Source organism: Schistocerca nitens, chromosome 4 (genome assembly GCF_023898315.1).
Source record: "Schistocerca nitens isolate TAMUIC-IGC-003100 chromosome 4, iqSchNite1.1, whole genome shotgun sequence".
NCBI lineage: Eukaryota > Metazoa > Arthropoda > Insecta > Orthoptera > Acrididae > Schistocerca > Schistocerca nitens.
In genome coordinates, this window is record NC_064617.1 from 125,830,362 (window position 1) to 125,851,897 (window position 21,536).

At 41.6% G+C, this 21,536-nt stretch overlaps 1 protein-coding gene across 2 annotated transcripts in view; it reads right to left on the reverse strand.

Annotated features, from left to right (window-relative positions):
- LOC126252924 (fibronectin type III domain-containing protein 5-like) overlaps positions 1-21,536 on the reverse strand; it is a 191,071-nt gene that overhangs the window by 25,448 nt on the left and 144,087 nt on the right. The window lies entirely within an intron of this gene.

Here is a 21,536-nt window from a genome sequence, read left to right on the forward strand (position 1 = left end):
TAGGCCTATATGATTTTATTTATGATCTTTCATCTACATCTGTAATTACTACATGTGTGCCTGTGGGTGTTTTCAAACTATAAAATGACTAAGTATACTTGTAGATCAGAAATGTTAGGTCTTTCATTGTTTAATGTTCATTCGCACAGACAAACATAGTCTCACACATGCAAATTCTGAAATGTGTATAATCTTACAGGGATCAAAGCACTTCTGTTGAGTATAATTTAAAGTTCAGGTAAAATTAATTTCTCTTTTGGGATAACAATCAGCCAGGAAACAATTCTGAACTCAGAGCCACATAGGTGAGCAGAAATGACAGTGATCATTTGATGTTTACTGTTGTTATTTAGCTTAACCTTTTAATAGCTATCACTAACATATCCAAACACCACTGAACACTGCTGCACAAAGAATAATCAGCAAAATATGGAAGCAAACGTAACACTGTTGTACTCTAGGCTGCTACAGAGGCTTTCTATTAGAGACTACTAATAAGGCACATCTGGCATTGGAAATAGTGACCAGTGTAACTGACTCCTGGTATGATCACCAGCAATTTATGATGCCACACATACATTAACCACTGAGAAAGTAAGTTTAGAAAAATAAAGATCATATTAGTGTACCTTCCATCACTGGAGCAACTTCAGGTTTTAAAAAGTTATGTAGCAAAACTTCCAGGGGTGACAGGTATTCAGTTTTTCCAATAATTCCTAATCTCCCACAATGATTTTTGCTTATTAAGCAGTGTGTGCTTCATTTAATTTCAAAATATGCAACCTAAACTGCTAATTATAGAATGTCTCTTGAAAAAAAAATGTAATTATCTAGAGAAAAGGCTCCTTTCAACAGCTAAAAGACTGTACATTAGCTGGAATCTTCTCCTGGTGCAACAAATAAACTGTTAATACCATACACTGTGATAATCTTTTGGGAGAAAGTTTGAAACATTTAATCTGATGATAATCTCTGTGTTACTTCTCCTCAGTGAAGCTTTCTAAAGTTGGGTATCGGACAAGTTTGTGACTTTTGTTCTTTGAGGCCCACAGTGCAAAATATGTCCTCCAGTGACAGGATTATTATGAATATCAGCTAGCTACACTGCTCTTTAGATGGTTTTTATTTTTATAAATCACTTACAATGAGCCCGTTTCGGCATATTGCCATTATCAGGTGCTCTTACATGAAATATCATTGCTGCCATGTCCTGTCTTTTTTGTAGAATTATTAGTTTTTCCTTTGATGTATGTTGGAGACATATAACTGACTTAGTTGGTTTTTATAGCTGCTGTTTTTCTCATGACAGCTTGGATGACAAAGGATCAGTGATATGGCAGGACATGGCAGCAATGATATTATATGTAAGAGTGCCTGATGATAGCAATAGGACAAAGTGGGCTCATTGTGAGAGATTTATAAAATAAAACCATTTAAAGAGTAGTGCAGCTGGCTGATATTCATAATAAAGTTTGTGAACAGTGCGCAATCTATACCTACACTGTATATCTGCAAATCACTATTAAATTAAGTATACTGACATTTCTTCCATTCATTTTACACATTGCACATGAAAAGATTGACTCCCATAGTCTCCATACAGCTTATGATCAACTTAACATTAAATTTCCTGGCAGATTAAAACTGTGTGCTGGACCGAGACTCGGACTCGGGACCTTTGCCTTTCGCGGGCAAGTGCTCTACCGACTGAGCTACCCAAGCACGACTCACGCCCCGTCCTCACAGCCTTACTTCTGCCAGTACCTAGTCTCCTACCTTCCAAACTTAACAGAAGCTCTCCTGCGAACCTTGCAGAACTAGCACTCCTGAAAGAAAGGATATTGCGGAGACATGGCTTAGCCACAGCCTGGGGGATGTTTCCAGAATGGAAACTTAACATTACTTTAATGGCTCCTGTTTAGTGAACTGTAGGCTGTTCCTAGCATCATAACAGAAAAAACAGATTTGAAAGTTACTGAATAGATTTTTTATGAGGTTATAGTGGCACCACCTAAAGCCAGTATGGGAAGTAAGTAGCTGATGAAATGTTACTGACAACTGCTGTGGTGCCACTCTGCAGATGGCACTTCTCGCAAGGAGCACACCTGCCAGGTTCCTGTGTATATGCTCCAAATACATTAATGTGGCCACCGCATACATTTGACGTCAATGTGCAATAACCACTCACAGATGACAGGTGGCAGCAGTGTCATTGGAGGGTAATGGAGTGTGTTGGGGGGGGGGGGGGGGGGGGATGGGGGGGGGTCGCAGAAAACAGTGTAGTAATTGTCATACTGCAGAAACAGAATGATTTATCATCGTCCAAAAGAACATGATTGGCTTTCAGACCAAGGGTGGAAGCATCTCTGAAATGGCTAAGATTGTAAACTGTTTGCATGCTACTGTGGTTAAAATGTACTGTGCATGGCAAAATGGCACTATCCAAAGCAAGTGCTAAGGCATATGTGGTGCAGCTTGGGCCATACTTGATAGGCGTAAATGACAGCTTGGGAGATGTACATGGTCGAACAAACATACAGCTGTTGAGTAATTGACCACCCAGATGAACCAAGGGGTTACCATTAGTGTCACCCTAACAGTTGCTGCATATGGGCCTCTACAGCAGGCGCCTGTTTCATGCATCCTTGCTGACTGCTCTTCATTACCACAAAGGCTGTAATTTGCATTTCAGTACCACAACTGAATGTCCACTGAATAGTAACAATAGGCCTCTTCAGATGAATGATGTTTTATGCTCCATTGGACAGAAGGCTGTTGGTGGGTACAGTGTGAAATGTCTGATAGCAAGCACCCTACATTTATTATGGTCTGGGGAATGTTTCTGTGGCATTTTCTGGATGATCTGATCATTCTGGAAGGCACAGTGGATCAACACAAGTATGTCTCTATGCTCAGGGACCATATCCACCCTTACATGCAGTTTGTTTTTCCTCAGCACGATGACATCTATCAGCACACATTTCACACAGCTCGCAGTGTATGTGCGTACAAAACTGGCTGTGGCTTGAGACCTATCACACACTCAAATCAATCTTTGAGCATTTCATGATTAGGTGAGAATGTGGGCCTTCAACTATGGAGCAACTGCTTATGCAAACCGTAAGCAGTTATCAGGAGCTAATGGCAGCAACATTATAGGCAGTGCAAGTGTTAGTGAATGCAACAGTTACATCTTATGTGCCATCCATGTTTAAAGATTTTCCACCCTTTTATGAACAAAGTGAAGAGTGGGATGCTTACTTCCAATGACTGTAGTTACATTTTATGGCTATGTTCTTGTCAGGAAATCCTGAACAGTATCACCTAGTACAGAAACTAGAGCCACTAATGTATCTGATGGAACTTGTGTTGCCCAGAGTATATTTTTTGTTGCAGGGATATTTTTCAGTGAAGAAATTTGTTATGGCAGCAACTTAGAATCTTGGCAGAAAAGAAGAGGCCCCAATCAGTCTCACTCACATTGAGCTACTGACCTACATGGATTAAGTACTAATTGCAATTCTGAATGTATATGTGGGCAGAATTAGTTGACACTCTATTCAGGGATGTTACAGTGCATCTTATCCCTGACTTGGAAGTCAGGCGCCACACATTGAGCAAACTGAATCCTTCTCTGAGGGAAGTAATACAAATGGCCCAAGCCTATAAAATGGCTTGCAGAGCTCAGAGTTCATTTATGATGGCAGAAATTGTTGTGGCAGTCAGCTCTCTGGCAGTGGTCATATGGGATGTTTTACCACCACAAGCAGGGCCCTCACCTTCTCCACAGCCCAGATGATCCCATCAACAAATGACAAATGGCAAAGGGTCATGTCAGCAGCGGCACCATTGTCTGGCTATAAACTTTGCTTCCTTCACCACGCAACCAGTGCATACCCCCACTGATGTACAACATATCATGGGTGTGGAAGAAGGGACATTTGCAAGAGGTATGTTTTAGCAACACCATTGCAAATGCCCTCCAACCAGCTGAAGTGAGTCAAGTGAGTGATAAATCTATGGAAGGGGAGACTTCTCAGGATGCAGCCACAAAATGTACTTAGATGTGTTCATAGCCAAACACTCAGTAAAGTTGCTCCCCGATTACTTGTGCTTCTGCATTATTGTTAAATCAACCTACTTATTTAAGTTTAAGGTACCTCTGTAGGCAGCCAAGACAAACCTTTGCAAAACTGTCATCATTGTCTAGTAAATTTTCTTGTGGTAACTGACTTCAAAGTTTGAGGATAGGCTCTTTCTATTCTTTTGGGTGTGCAGTCCACGAAACAGTACATGTCTTCTAAGCCAAATGACCTAGCACCATCCTAACCAATCTCTGTGATAGATATGCTCCTCTTCTCATTTAGGTTAGGGAAGGTGACTGATGTTGAAACTCACATCACTCTTAACTTGATGGGTACCTTATGTGTCTACCAGCTACAGTGCTCTCAAATAATCTATTCATTCCAGAAGTTTAAATTATTCCATTATGTACAGAAATTTTTTATAGCCATGGACCAATGACCATTGTTTATCCGGTTTGCCCCAAAGCATTGATTAACAGCCTGGACTACCCATTGATTCCAGTGGTGGATGCTGTAATTGTCTAATTTTCACTAAAAAGTGCTGTTACCCCATGTAACCTGATCTGTCATTAGATCAATGCAAATTGGTGTGTTTATAACATAATTCAGGTCTGGATTCAGCCATTTCAGTTTTCTTTTTAACATCACATGATGTCACGGACATCACCCACAAGGAGCCATTGTTATGCATTCTCATTCACTTTGTGCAACATGGGTGGCCAAAGACACCTCTCAGCCATGATTTTTGTCAATAGGGGCAACTACATCTAAACCAAGGGGTTCTGTTACAAGTCTCAGCCAAGTATCACAGCTGCAACCTAATTCCTCTCCCTCTTCAACAGTGAGTGCTGTGTCTCCAGCACACTACCCACTGAGGCATGTTCCAGATGAAAAGTTTGACATGACAGCACATGTTATGGCTAATATTGACTCTGACATTACGGCCCTCGTCTGCCACTGTTCTGCCTGTCAGACCTAGCAAGCTTCACCACCCCACCAGATTTCTCCTTGACCCAATCCTGTGGAGCTGTAAAGCATATCCACCTAGATTCTGCTGCTTAATTTTTGGGCTCCATGTGGCTTTTTGTGATCAATTCCTTTCCTCACTTCCTTTTGGATTTTGCATATTTGGGCTCACTTATGCTGCTACTATCATGGCCTTAGAAAAAATCTTTGACTTTGTACGAAACCCCACTCCTAGTTGTGAGGAACACTTTGTCTGCACTTTGAAGACCAAACTCTGGAAGGATATGATGTCCAACACTGCACCTAATTCCTTGTGTATTTTCATGCAAACTTACAGGGGTGCCACGAATGAAGACTGCAGCCAAGTGGAATGTCTTTATGGGTGCCCTCACAACACCCTCTTGGACAAGCTGCAACTACTGGTGGTACATTTGAATGCCAAAGCCTCTCCCCTCTTAGTGGACACCACGGTGTGGGTGCATGAGTTGAGACACACTCAACCTGAATCCATGGGATGCTCTCCACTCACCACGGGACCATGATGTATACTGTAGGCTTCAGTCATGGCATTCCGGCATATAATCAAAGTCAGCTTTATGCCTATCATACTGATCAGCAGCCATCAGCATGTAGTGGCTATGGGAATTCAGCAGCTGGTGCTAAATTACTGTCGACTGCCACAATGCTACTGTCAGAATCTGCATACAAGCCCACCCACAGCCAGTCTGAGCCAACTGCAATTCTGTCATAGTAAGCAGTGGAAGTGCATGCCAGTAGCTCTATTGGTTTGGCTCTCAATATGGTCTTGGTTTACAGATGTTTACTCTTTGGACTCTGTTAGTAACTAGCTGGACTCTGACACTATGCAAACTGGGCTTTGGTTAGATTACTTACTTAAAGATAGCTTTCACTGCTCTGGGATGTTCTGTAACACATCTCAATCTGCCAAATAAACCAGGCTGAGTCTCAGTTAGTTTTGTGTAGCTCACCTTTACAAAAGAAGAGATAGTAAATTTTCTTTGAGAATCTACTGAGTCAGATTTTTGACTATTTCTATGATATTCTTCTTTGATTCAAACAAACCCTCTTGGTGTTTGCATATCCCTACTTTTTATGGCAAAATGATATTTCCAGCAGAGAGTAGGAGTGTAGGACAGTAAATCTTTGACGAGGGCTGTTTGGTTGAATCTGCGAGTAGGGCTGAAGGTGAGGCCTTTGGATAGGACAGAGGTTTTGGATTGGGAGAGAGGTTTGGAGGAAAGGTTAACTACTGAATTAGGGTGTTGTGGTTCCAGATTGTGTTGATTAGAATTTTGAGGGTTTGGGGGGAATGGAGCTGGAAGTGGGAGATTGAGTAGATGGGAGAGACTGGGTCTGTGTGCAATGAGAGGAGGTAGAGGTTTGCTGGAAAGGTTGTGAAGGGTGAGTGAGTTGCCTTTCCGGAGGTGGGAAACCAGGAGATTGGATAGTTTTTTGAGGTGGAGGGTGGCATGCTGTTCTAATTTGCAGTTGGCCTGTAGGAGGATGCTCTGAACAGCCGGTGTGGATGTGGGAGAGGAAAGATTGAGGACTTTTATTAAGGATAGGAGTTGACGGGTGTGTTCATTGGCTGAGTTGATGTGTATGGGAAGGATTAGGTGGGTGAGGGCTATGGATTGTTCAGTTTGGAACTGGTATAGGGACTGATGGAAAGAAGGGTTACAGCCAGAGATGGGAACTTTAAGTGTGAGGCCTTTGGGGGTAATCCCAAATGTCAGACAAGACTGAGTAAATAAAATATGGGAGCGTAATGTGGCTAGGGTGAAGGCATGTTTGCGGATGGAATGGAAATAAAACTTAATGGGATCATTGTGGGGATGTTGTAAAGGTGACATGGTATTAGAAGGTGGAAAGTGTAACATGACGCTGAAATGAAAATAAAAATATATGGGGAGAGATAAAGGTGAACTAGAAAGCAACTGGAGATCTGGTGTGAAAAAAGTCGAAAACGTGTTGGTTAAATCTGAGCTATGTTGATCCTGTGGTGAACTTGGGCTGGTAAACAACGATGTGCACGAAGGTTAGGTGGTTGTGTTGCCGCTAAAACACGTTAAAGGGTGGAGAAATTTGGGAAAATTTCGAAAAAAACTGCGTGTAAATGTATTAAAAAGAGTGGTATTGTGGTGGCAGATTACGAAAATGAGGCTAACAATTGTCTGACGAAGAAATAATGACGTTAAAACCTGTGGGAAGCGGCTAAAATGATCAGTGATGTGGAAAAAACGGAAATGGAAATAAAGCAAAAGTTGTTAGAACTAGCCGAAATGATTGTTTAATGGGTGAAAGGAACTGTTTGTGAACTGGGAACGGTGGATTTTACAGCAGCGGTAGTGTTGAAAGAGGAAAAAAATTTTTTTGGTTATGGTTTGGAAGTGGGTTACGTATTATTGAGTATATATAGTCAGGATAAAATTGTATGGTAGATTACGGTAAAAAGGAGAAGATGAATACAAAGTGAAACTACTTGCAAAAACAGAAAGGAAAGTAAGATGACAGAAAAGATTTCGAAATGCAACAGTGACAATAACAAACGTAATTGTTGGGTTCAAATTAATGATATGAATATAATAGAGGGAAGCATTCCACGCGGGAAAAATATATCTAACTACAAAGATGATGTAACTTACTAAACGAAAGTGTTGGTATGTTGATAGACACACAAACACACACAAACACACACACAAAATTCAAGCTTTCGCAACGCATGGTTGCTTCATCAGGAAAGAGGGAAGGAGAGGGAAAGACGAAAGGATGTGGTTTTTAAGGGAGAGGGTAAGGAGTCATTCCAATCCCAGGAGCGGAAAGACTTACCTTAGGGGGAAAAAAGGACAGGTATACACTTGCACACACACACACATATACATCCGCACATATACAGACACAGCAGACATTTGTAAGGGCAAAGAGTTTGGGCAGAGATGTCAGTTGAGGTGGAAGTACAGAGGCAAAGATGTTGTTGAATGACAGGTGAGGTATGAGCGGCGGCAACTTGAAATTAGTGGAGGTTGAGGCCTGGTGGGTAACAGGAAGAGAGGATATACTGAAGGGCAAGTTCCCATCTCCAGAGTTCTGATAGGTTGGTGTTAGTGGTAAGTATCCAGATAACCCGGACGGTGTAACACTGTGCCAAGATATGCTGGCTGTGCACCAAGGCAAGTTTAGCCACAGGGTGATCCTCATTACCAACAAACATTGTCTGCCTGTGTCCATTCATGCAAATGGACAGTTTGTTGCTGGTCATTCCCACATAGAAAGCTTCACAGTGTAGGCAGGTCAGTTGGTAAATCACGTGGGTGCTTTCACACGTGGCTCTGCCTTTGATCGTGTACACCTTCCAGGTTACAGGTCTGGAGCAGGTGGTGGTGGGGGGGTGCATAGGACAGGTTTTACACTGAGGGCGGTTACAAGGGTAGGAGGCAAAGGGTAGGGAAAGTGGTTTGGGGATTTCATAGGGATGAACCAAGAGGTTACGTAGGTTAGGTGGACGGCGGAAAGACACTCTTGGTGGAGTGGGGAGGATTTCATGAAGGATGTATCTCATTTCAAGGCAGGATTTGAGGAAGTCGTATCCCTGTTGGAGAGCCACATTCAGAGTCTGATCCAGTCCCGGAAAGTATCCTGTCAGTGGTTCTGGTTATTTGCTTCTGTACCAGGTCGGGAGGGTAGTTGTGGGATGTGAAAGCTGTTTTCAGGTTGTTGGTGTAATGGTTCAGGGGTTCCGGACTTGAGCAGATTCATTTGCCATGAAGACCTAGGCTATAGGGAAGGGACTGTTTGATATGGAATGGGTGGCAGCTGTCATAATGGAGGTACTGTTGCTTGTTGGTGGGTTTGATGTGGACGGATGTGTGAAGCTGGCCATTGGACAGATGGAGGTCAACGTCAAGGAAAGTGGCATGGGATTTGGAGTAGGACCAGGTGAATCTGATGGAACCAAAGGAGTTGAGGTTGGAGAGGAAATCCTGGAGTTCTTCTTCACTGTGAGTCCAGATCATGAAGATGTCATCAATAAATCTGTACCAAACTTTGGGTTGGCAGGCCTTTTTTCCCCCTAAGGTAAGTCTTTCCGCTCCCAGGATTGGAATGACTCCTTATCCTCTCCCTTAAAACCCACATCCTTTCGTCTTTCCCTCTCCTTCCCTCTTTCCTGATGAAGCAACCGTGGGTTGCGAAAACTTGAATTTTGTGTGTGTGTTTGTGTTTGTTTGTGTTTCTATCAACATACCAATGCTTTCGTTTGGTAAGTTACATCATATATAATGAAAGCACTGGCAGGTCGATAGACACACAAACAAACACAAACATACACACAAAATTCAAGCTTTCGCAACAAACTGTTGCCTCATCAGGAAAGAGGGAAGGAGAGGGAAAGATGAAAGGATGTGGGTTTTAAGGGAGAGGGTAAGGAGTCATTCCAATCCCAGGAGCGGAAAGACTTACCTTAGGGGGAAAAAAGGAAAAAAGGACAGGTATACACTCGCACACATACACATATCCATCTGCACATACACAGACACAAGCAGATATATAAAGATAGTTGTTCTTTGTTCAATTGTGGCTCAGTTTGGGCTTTTTGCAATCACTGACTTCGGAATTAGTATGGCAGCAGACAGTAGAAAAGCTTTCACAGACAATGTTTCAATAGCAACATGGTGATTACAAATCTCTTAGTAAGAAAAATTTGACACAAACAGACAATCTATACTTGTTTTGCCATTGGGTAACTGAGATTTCTGCAACCAGTACCAAAGCTTCAAACTTTCAAAGTGAGATTTTGCAACATTATATGTGATTTGTTCCTATTGCCCACTTGTTTCAGCCTCATGAATGCCTCCTAATCTACCCGTATATGCATGCCGCCCACCCCACTCTCTCTCTCTCTCTCCCCCCCCCCCCCCCTCTCTCTCTCTCTCTCTCACACACACACACACACACACACACACACACACACACACACACACACACACACAAATATATACATTTTGTAGTATTCAATTACTGCTGTTTTTCCTTTGTTTCTTCTCTGTTATTGCCCTCCACTAGTTTTTCCTTCTTTCATTTTTCAGCATCTCTGCCCTTTGTCTCAATTACATATACACCGCCCAATCACATTAATGAGACCACCTGTTGAAAGCCTGAATAACCACCTTTTGCAGTGCGGGTTGCTGTAAGGTGTGCAGGAAGAGAGTCAATGAGGTACTGAGAATGATATGGAGCCATTCCAACTAGAGTGCTGTGACCAGCTGTGCTACGTTTCTTGGTTGAGAATTCCTAGTGCTCATAGCCTGACTGAGGTAGTCCCAGCTTCTTGATTGACATTTGGTGGCCGAGGGATACAGCAACATTATCTTGGTGCTTTCAAACCACGCATGTACACTGTGAGATTTGTGATATGTTGCATTGTCCTGTTTGTAGATGCCACTGTACTGAGGAGAAACAAACTGCATGTAGGGGTGGACATGGTCCCCAATAATATACAAGGTGCGTTCCATAAGTAATGCGACCAAATTCATAAAAAATCATTTATTGAATATATTCGTACAAATAATCAAAAATTTTCAAAATAGCACCGTCTTGCATCGATACACCTCTGGTGTCAGTGTTTCCATGCCTGGAAGGCATCCTGGAATGCCTTTTCCAGAATGTCCTTTAGAGCTGATGTAACATGCGCCTGGATGCTTTCAATCCTGTCCCAATGTTTTCCTTCCATGACTCCTTTTAACTGAGGAAACAAAAAAAGTCAGCAGGAGCCAGGTCAGGACTGTAGGGAGGCTGGGGAACCAATGGGGTCTTGGTCCTGGCCAGGAAGTCGTTGACAGTGAAGGCGGTGTGACTCTGCGCATTGTCGTGGTGAACTTACCACGTGTCCTTGATGTCGCTTCGGCAGCGCGAGACCCTCCTTTTCAGTCTTTTGAACACTTCCAAGTAGAAAGAAGAGTTCACTGTAGTCCCGGTAGGTACAAATTCATGGTGGACAATGCCTCTGATGTCAAAGAAGACAATGAGTATGGTTTTGATCCTGGACTTGGTCATGCATGCCTTCTTGGGACAGGGCGATGATGGGATGTGCCACTCTGAACTCTGCCTTTTTGTCTCAGGGTTGTACTCAGAAATCCATGATTCATCACCAATGATAACCGATTTTAAAAAATGGGGATCGTTTTCACACACTTCCAACATTTCTCGGCACCAAAGCACTCGCATGTGCTTGTGTTTGTCAGTCAACACTTTTGGGACGAGTTTGGCACACACATTTCTCATGTTCAAATCTTCAATCACAATGTGAAAAACGGTTGTTTTTGACATGTTTAGAGTTTGTGCTATCAATTGAAGGCTCAGCCGTCTTTAAGAGTTCAAACAATCATGCACACGTGTCACATTTTCGTCAACTCGTGTGGTTGATGGCCGTCCACTGTGAGGTTCATCAGTGATCTCCTCTCAGCCCTCCATGAACGACTTGTGCCATCAGAAAACTTGTGATTTGGACAAGCAATCAGTCCCAAAGGCATGCTGAAGTAATGGAAATGTTCCGGTGTCGGACTTCCCAAGTTTAACACAAAATTTGATACCGTACCGTTGTTCTACAGAATGATCCATTGTACCGTGTTACATAGACTCAAAATGGGGTTGACAGAAACACACGTCCTGGCTCTCCAGCAGCTCGCAGCTGAATGAGACAAAGAGCGTTTCGAAGCTAACACCCCCCTCCACTTAGTCCAGCCAGTTACAACACGCTGTGGTGTACCGTTGCGTCAGAAAAAAATTGGTCACACTACTTATGGAATGCACTCTGTACTGTTGTTGTTCCATTGTGTCTTCCAAACTGATGAAATCACCCAGGGAACACCATGAAAACATTTCACAGACCATAATGCTCCCTCCTCTGGCCTGGAGCCTTCTGATGATTCTTGCAGTGTGTTTGCTTTTAGATGTTTCATTCCATACAAATCGATGATTAATCTGAAAAGTCCACTTGTTGCCACTGTGGCCATCTGGTTTCAGTACCAGTGTGCAAATTACAGCCTTTTCACTGATGAACAGCAATCAGCATGGGTGCCTGAACCAGGCATCTGCTGCAGAACCCATACACAGCAACATTCGCTGAACCAATCATTGACAAGACACTGTTAGTACCCCTTGGTTCATCTGGGCAGCCAGTTACTCAACAGTTGCATGTCTTTCCACACTTACTCATTTCCACAGCTATTGTCCATCCCTGTTATATATGGCCTTTGGTGCATCACATTTGTCTCAGCACTGGTTTTGGATACTCCATTTTCCATACACGGTATACTTTAACCACAGTGGCATGAAAACAGTTTACAAATTTGGCCATTTTGGAAATGTTTCCACCCTAGGCCCAAAAGCGAATGATCATGCCCTTTCGGACATCAGATAAATCGCTCCATTGTCACATTGTGATAACGACTGCTCTGTTTTCTGTTTCCCTCAACACACTTTACATATACTGCATAGGTAGAGCTGCCACTTGCTATCTGTGAGTGGTTACGGCATGTTGATGTTGAACATAGGCAGTGGTCACTGCAATATGACTGGGCCATGTGTTTCTCTTTACATATCTCTTGCCTAGCTGAATGATCTCTCTGAAACTTCTAATTTATCATTTTCATTTCTCATCTGTTGTTGACATTCATTGCTAATTTCTGTTTCATACTTTGTTGTTATGCTCATCCACTAGGCAGCCAGGATAAATTTCTCTGCAGTCCCTAAAAGCACCAATTTCCTGTAATCCTTTCCTGTCCATTTTTTATAACTTGAACTCTTATTGTATATTAGGTAGGCATTCTTTTTGTATTATTTAAGTAGTTAGGGAATGAGTGCTAGATTAGTGAACCAACTCCAAGAATCTATAAACAATAAAATGTCACCAGTTGCTATCTTCTCTGATCCATTTGAGTATTTTGATTGTGGGAACCATAGTGTGTTACCCAGGAGTGCAGGATATCACAGTTAAAATGGGAAGTAGGGATATAGTTCTCATCATATTTAGACAACAAAACCATAGGGGGGCTGAACAATTCAGATGTGACACCTGCTTCCGCTGACTCATGTGCAGTGAACTGTGAGGTTCCAAATGATTCTGTTATGCACCATTTGCTGTTACTGGTTTTTATAAATAAGCTTCCATTTTGTGCGATCTGGAATACATACTTTGCTCTCTCTACAGTTACACTTTATATGGACTAAAACTCAGTCTCACTTACTTGCTATTTATTCAGTTTTAGACAGCAGCACAAAATACAGAATGTTGTGAACATAAAATATAGATAAATAGGAACACTGGGAGTGGAACCTTTCATATTCCTGCACCTATATCAGCAGCAGTTTCAACTGGTCAGCTCATATTTATGATCTAGGTGTGATATATTTTGGCAGAATTTGCTATTTCTGCTGTAACATTAATTTTTATGATGGGTACAATCAGAGCTGTATGTTTAACGTATTTCCATTAAGTAATGGGGAAATATTCTGGGAGAATGAATGTCAAAAAAATAAAGATTTTATCATACAAAAGAGAGACATCAAAATCTTGAGTCATGTCGTCCTATATGCTCTAGAAGATACTTATTCAGACAGCTGTGGATCCTGAGCTTTCCATGTTAATACATTCACTTATAGGCTCCCGTAGCAAGAATTACACAGTTTACAAAATAAGGAGTGTGTTATGATCCTAGTACAAGAAATAAACAAGATTTATATGAAGAAAGCAGAAGCACAGTCACAGAGGAGAATATTGCTCTTCCACAGAGGGAAATAATGCATTAACAGATCATGGTGCAAACATTACCGACAATCTTACAACAAATCGACAACCATAACCTTCACATGAGCATTTTGATTGTATAATAATTAATAATGAACTGTGTAGTGATATTGTAAAAGAAAAACCAAAATATTATACTTAAGTACTTTTACTTCACCATACTTGCAATTGTAACAATACTGTGAAAGGGAAAGTTGCTACTCACCATATAGTAGAGATGCCAAGTCACAGATAGGCACAGCAAAAAGACTGTCACAAATATAGCTTTTGGCCACTAAGGCTTTCGTCAAAATTAGACGACAAACAAACACATACAAATTCACACAAATGCAACTCACACACACATCATGTGTGTGATGTGTGTGTGAATTGCATTTGCATGAGTGTGTATGTGTGTGTTTGTCATCTAATTTTGATAAACACCTTACAGGCTGGAAGCTATGTCTGTGACAGCCTTCTTGTAGCGCCTATCTGCGACTCAGCATCTCTGCTCTATGGTGAGTAGCAACTTTCCCTCTCACAATATTCTTACATTCCATACTTGTAATTGTTGATATATTATGTACACCATGTGCTTTAAAACTAGCAACATATGTCTCACTGTGAACACCTACTCATTCTACATCCTAGTGATATACTTACATATTGCATCCAAGGAACCTTAAATAAAATGTATAAACAGAACAGGTAGCTCAAAGATTCACCCTATGATCAATTACCATGGAAAACAGTCTCTACATTTAGAAATATTTCGAGAAAAATTGAAAGGTCATAGGAAGACTGTGACCACAATTAGTATAACAATATAATGATAATAGTAATAATAATAATAATAATAATAATAATAATAATAACCCCCGTGGAGGCCCGGGAAAAGAATAGGCCTCCGGTATGTTCTGCCAGTCGTAAAAGGCGACGAAAAGAACAAACCACTAATAGGGCTAACCCCCCTTTTAGTGTGATTACTTGGTTCAGGACAGAACTAAAGAAGCCTCGGACAAGCGCCGTCATGGTCGGGGACGACGCTTGAACCCTATGCCCGCCCACAATGGTAACGACACTGCTAGCCAACTGGAAAATGATTTAAATCCAAATAGAGGTGTTTTGCAGGTTATGCTTCCTGCAACCACCCTAGAAGGAAAACAAAGACAGAGGATGAGATGGTCAGATGAAGTTAATCGACACCTCATGTTCTGTTATTACCAAGCAACAAACCTAGGAACCAACACAACTGGATACAGATCACAAGTACACACAACATTTATTACCAGATACCCAGAATTAAAATTTTTAACAGAACAACGACTAGCTGATCAGATCCGTGTAATAATCAAAAATAACAGGATACCCCAGTCAGAATTAGAAAACATCAAACAACAAGTACAACAAATACTAGAACAAAATAATGTGCAATCAGAAGAAGAAGAAGAAAATACAGTAATGGACTCAAACATCCCAGAGCAAACAAACAAAGAACAACACACATCAATTAAACAATCAGAGGAAAACGACATCTTAAGACAGCCACCAGAACAAGCACAAATAGAACACGAAGTGACACACATGTTAGATATAGAAGAGAAATTTCAGCTGACATATATAGAATACAAAGACACAAATACAGAAATTAGACCATTCTTGCATAGACCACCAAATAACCCACAAGTCGAAACAACAATAACAACTATCAACACAATCATACACAACAAAATAAATGAAAATACAACAATGGAAGAGTTACAACTACTGGTTTATGTAGGAGCACTCACTACACTAAATATACACACTAGGCAGAGATCAGAACCAACCAACACACAGAAGAAACCCACAAAACCAGCATGGCAACACAGGCTACAGATCAGAATAGAAAAACTGAGAAAAGACATCGGACAGCTAACACAATTTATAAGAAATGAAATATCAGACAAAAAACGAAAAAGGTTAGGTAAAATCTCACAACAAGAAGCAATGGAGCAATTAGATGAAAAGAAGCAGAAGTTACAAGCATTGGCCAAACGACTCAGAAGATACAAAAAAAGTGAAAATAGAAGGAAACAAAACCAAACATTCAACACAAACCAAAAGAAATTTTACCAGACAATAGATAACACACACATTAAAATAGACAATCCACCAAACATAACAGACATGGAACACTTCTGGAGCAACATATGGTCAAACCCGGTACAACATAACAGGCATGCACGGTGGATACAAGCAGAAACAGACTCATACAAGATGATACCACAAATGCCTGAAGTGATAATTTTGCAACATGAAGTCACCCGAGCAATTAATTCTACGCACAATTGGAAAGCCCCTGGAAATGATAAAATAGCAAATTTCTGGCTAAAGAAGTTCACCTCAACACATTCACATCTAACTAAATTATTTAACAGTTACATTGCAGACCCATACACATTCCCTGATACACTTACACATGGAATAACCTATCTGAAACCTAAAGATCAAGCAGACACAGCAAACCCAGCTAAATATCGCCCCATAACATGCCTACCAACAATCTACAAAATATTAACTTCAGTCATTACACAGAAATTAATGACACATACAACACAGAACAAAATTATAAATGAAGAACAAAAAGGCTGTTGCAAAGGAGCACGAGGATGTAAAGAGCAACTGATAATAGATGCAGAGGTGACATATCAAGCTAAAACTAAACAAAGGTCACTACACTACGCATACATTGATTACCAAAAAGCTTTCGATAGTGTACCCCACTCATGGTTACTACAGATATTGGAAATATACAAAGTAGATCCTAAATTGATGCAATTCCTAAACATAGTTATGAAAAACTGGAAAACCACACTTAATATCCAAACAAACTCTAATAATATCACATCACAGCCAATACAGATTAAGCGTGGAATATACCAAGGAGACTCATTAAGTCCTTTCTGGTTCTGCCTTGCTCTGAACCCACTATCCAACATGCTAAACAATACAAATTATGGATACAATATTACTGGAACATACCCACACAAAATCACACATTTGCTATACATGGATGATCTAAAACTACTGGCAGCAACCAATCAACAACTCAACCAATTACTAAAGATAACAGAAGGATTCAGCAATGATATAAGTATGGCTTTTGGAACAGACAAATGTAAGAAAAATAGCATAGTCAAGGGAAAACACACTAAACAAGAAGATTACATATTGGATAACAGCGACTGCATAGAAGCGATGGAAAAAACGGATGCCTATAAATATCTAGGATACAGGCAAAAAATAGGAATAGATAATACAAATATTAAAGAAGAACTAAAAGAAAAATATAGACAAAGACTAACAAAAATACTGAAAACAGAACTGACAGCAAGAAACAAGACAAAAGCTATAAATACTTATGCCATACCAATATTGACCTATTCATTTGGAGTAGTGAAATGGAGTAACACAGACCTAGAAGCACTCAATACACTTACACGATCACAATGCCACAAATATAGAATACATCACATACATTCAGCAACAGAAAGATTCACATTAAGCAGAAAGGAAGGAGGAAGGGGATTTATCGACATAAAAAACCTGCATTATGGACAGGTAGACAATTTAAGAAAATTCTTTCTAGAACGAGCAGAAACTAGCAAAATACACAAGGCAATCACTCATATAAATACATCGGCTACACCACTGCAATTTCATAACCACTTCTACAACCCTTTAGATCACATAACATCAACAGATACGAAGAAAGCAAATTGGAAAAAGAAAACACTTCATGGCAAGCACCCATATCATCTAACACAGCCACACATCGATCAAGACGCATCCAACACATGGCTAAGAAAAGGCAATATATACAGTGAGACAGAAGGATTCATGATTGCAATACAGGATCAAACAATAAACACCAGGTATTTCAGCAAGCATATTATTAAAGATCCCAATACCACAACAGATAAATGCAGACTTTGTAAACAACAAATAGAAACAGTAGATCACATCACAAGCGGATGTACAATACTAGCAAATACAGAATACCCCAGAAGACATGACAATGTCGCAAAAATAATACATCAACAGCTTGCCTTACAACATAAACTTATAAAACAACACGTTCCTACATACAAGTATGCACCACAAAATGTACTGGAGAATGATGAATACAAATTATACTGGAACAGAACCATTATAACAGATAAAACAACGCCACATAACAAACCTGACATCATACTCACCAATAAAAAGAAGAAATTAACACAACTAATCGAAATATCCATACCCAATACAACAAATATACAAAAGAAAACAGGAGAAAAAATTGAAAAATACATCCAACTGGCTGAGGAAGTCAAAGACATGTGGCATCAAGATAAAGTTGACATCATACCAATTATACTATCAACTACAGGAGTCATACCACACAATATCCACCAATACATCAATGCAATACAGCTACATCCAAACATATATATACAATTACAGAAATCCGTAATTATTGATACATGTTCAATTACCCGAAAGTTTCTAAATGCAATATAACATATACCGTACAGCAAAATGGAAGTGACGCTTGATAAAGGTCCGCGTCACTCCATTCCTCACCAGACTTAACGTCTGAGAAAGTAAAGATAATAATAATAATAATAGAGAAAATATCATCTGGATCACTTACTGTAATAATCTGTTTTGACCTACTGCCCAGATCAGGTCCATAACCAATGCTGCAGAGTGCGTTTTGTGCAATGGGGCAACAATGCAATAGTTTACTGTTTACTTACAGTCTTCTGTGACATCACTCCTATTGCAGAGATCTAATTGGCAGTTGTGTTTACTGTGGTCCAAGTGCCGTAATGTCATTTATAGATCTGTAGTAGCCTGTCAGAGCTACATACATTACATTGTAGAATTACATATTCTAGTGGTTACAGTACTATAACATCTACAGGTTCTCTGCAGTCTGAATTAAAGAACTTTTTGGGTATGTCAAAATTAATGAAGTTAAGAAGTGGACTGTGACCCTACTGAGGTCAACAGATTGCAACCTTAAGCATTCCTTGGATAAAAATACACTCATTGAATTTTATCCATGGTATCCTATTGACTCTCCTAGGTATTCACCCTCCAGTGTTTCAATTAGAGTTTGTTAATGAGTCATTTCAGTTGTCTACTGAGTTATTTCAGATATCTGATATTTAAGACAATATGTGGCTGCGTTGTTTCTAACAGTGATGTCTATCAGATATATCCAAGTGCCATATTTAGTCAATCTGCAGTCATCCTGAATGCCCCTAATTGTCTCATGAGAACACCCTCCTGCCCTCAACACATAGATGTCCTGCAATGTCCAAAGCACAGTCAGTGTGCTCAATACTCACTGTAATGCTGCCTATTGAGAAAAATATGGGATTAAGGTACACCTTCTTCACATAAAGAAGTACTTTATAATCAGCTGTCTCAGTTCAGGTCAGCTTGTGTGTGGTCTTCATTCTTTGCGAGTGCTGATGGCTATGTGCCCAGTGTTATTTTGCTGTTTATCAAGTTTTGTGTCAAGATTTTTGCACCACACCTGTCTAACAATACACGTGGCTTTTAATTTTAGAACTACATTCCTGCTGAGCTTTCTCTTTAGCAACAACATGTGGTTCTGTGTGCAGCACTCTCAAATTCATTCGCTCACACACATTACACTCATGCACTGAAGCCACCCTACCCCCTCTCAAGGTTTTTCACTGCATTGTAGCTTTTGAGTTGGTGGATACCATGACAAGAGTACTGTCCACATTCACAGTGATGCAACAGGGATTTAAAACACATTTCATTAGCTTACAGCTGAATTCCATCATGATATTCCCAAAGATGTCTCCACAGTCTGCCCCCCTGTAGGCATTGTTTAGATGTACTTTTGATCACAGTTTGCTCTGTGCAAAACTCATGGAAAATTTGACAGAGTGATCCAGCAAGATATACACTCCTGGAAATTGAAATAAGAACACCGTGAATTCATTGTCCCAGGAAGGGGAAACTTTATTGACACATTCCTGGGGTCAGATACATCACATGATCACACTGACAGAACCACAGGCACATAGACACAGGCAACAGAGCATGCACAATGTCGGCACTAGTACAGTGTATATCCACCTTTCGCAGCAATGCAGGCTGCTATTCTCCCATGGAGACGATCGTAGAGATGCTGGATGTAGTCCTGTGGAACGGCTTGCCATGCCATTTCCACCTGGCGCCTCAGTTGGACCAGCGTTCGTGCTGGACGTGCAGACCGCGTGAGACGACGCTTCATCCAGTCCCAAACATGCTCAATGGGGGACAGATCCGGAGATCTTGCTGGCCAGGGTAGTTGACTTCACCTTCTAGAGCACGTTGGGTGGCACGGGATACATGCGGACGTGCATTGTCCTGTTGGAACAGCACGTTCCCTTGCCGGTCTAGGAATGGTAGAACGATGGGTTCGATGACGGTTTGGATGTACCGTGCACTATTCAGTGTCCCCTCGACGATCACCAGTGGTGTACGGCCAGTGTAGGAGATCGCTCCCCACACCATGATTCCGGGTGTTGGCCCTGTGTGCCTCGGTTGTATGCAGTCCTGATTGTGGCACTCACCTGCACGGCGCCAAACACGCATACGACCATCATTGGCACCAAGGCAGAAGCAACTCTCATCGCTGAAGACGACACGTCTCCATTCGTCCCTCCATTCACGCCTGTCGCGACACCACTGGAGGCGGGCTGCACGATGTTGGGGCGTGAGCGGAAGACGGCCTAACGGTGTGCGGGACCGTAGCCCAGCTTCATGGAGACGGTTGCGAATGGTCCTCGCCGATACCCCAGGAGCAACAGTGTCCCTAATTTGCTGGGAAGTGGCGGTGCGGTCCCCTACGGCACTGCGTAGGATCCTACGGTCTTGGCGTGCATCCGTGCGTCGCTGCGGTCCGGTCCCAGGTCGACGGGCACGTGCACCTTCCGCCGACCACTGGCGACAACATCGATGTACTGTGGAGACTTCACGCCCCACGTGTTGAGCAATTCGGCGGTACGTCCACCCGGCCTCCCGCATGCCCACTATACGCCCTCGCTCAAAGTCCGTCAACTGCACATACGGTTCACGTCCACGCTGTCGCGGCATGCTACCAGTGTTAAAGACTGCGATGGAGCTCCGTATGCCACGGCAAACTGGCTGACACTGACGGCGGCGGTGCACAAATGCTGCGCAGCTAGCGCCATTCGACGGCCAACACCGCGGTTCCTGGTGTGTCCGCTGTGCCGTGCGTGTGATCATTGCTTGTACAGCCCTCTCGCAGTGTCCGGAGCAAGTATGGTGGGTCTGACACACCGGTGTCAATGTGTTCTTTTTTCCATTTCCAGGAGTGTAGATAGTGTAATCACACAAACAGGAAAGGTCATGAAAGGTAAGCCAAAGGTGCCTGCAATGTCTGTCATGATAACAACCATGTTTTCCAGGATCTAAAATACAATTAACAGTGCATCAATTATTACACTGTTGACTGAGGGATCACCTCTCAGATCGACAGCTGGATAAGTCTATGGAGCTCCCTGTACACCTGTAATCGGTACACAATGAGCACTCTTGGACCTTAAGCAGTGCATTTAAAAGGAAATTGCATCTCTAGGACAGTAGTTCAGAGGAGTTTTTGGACA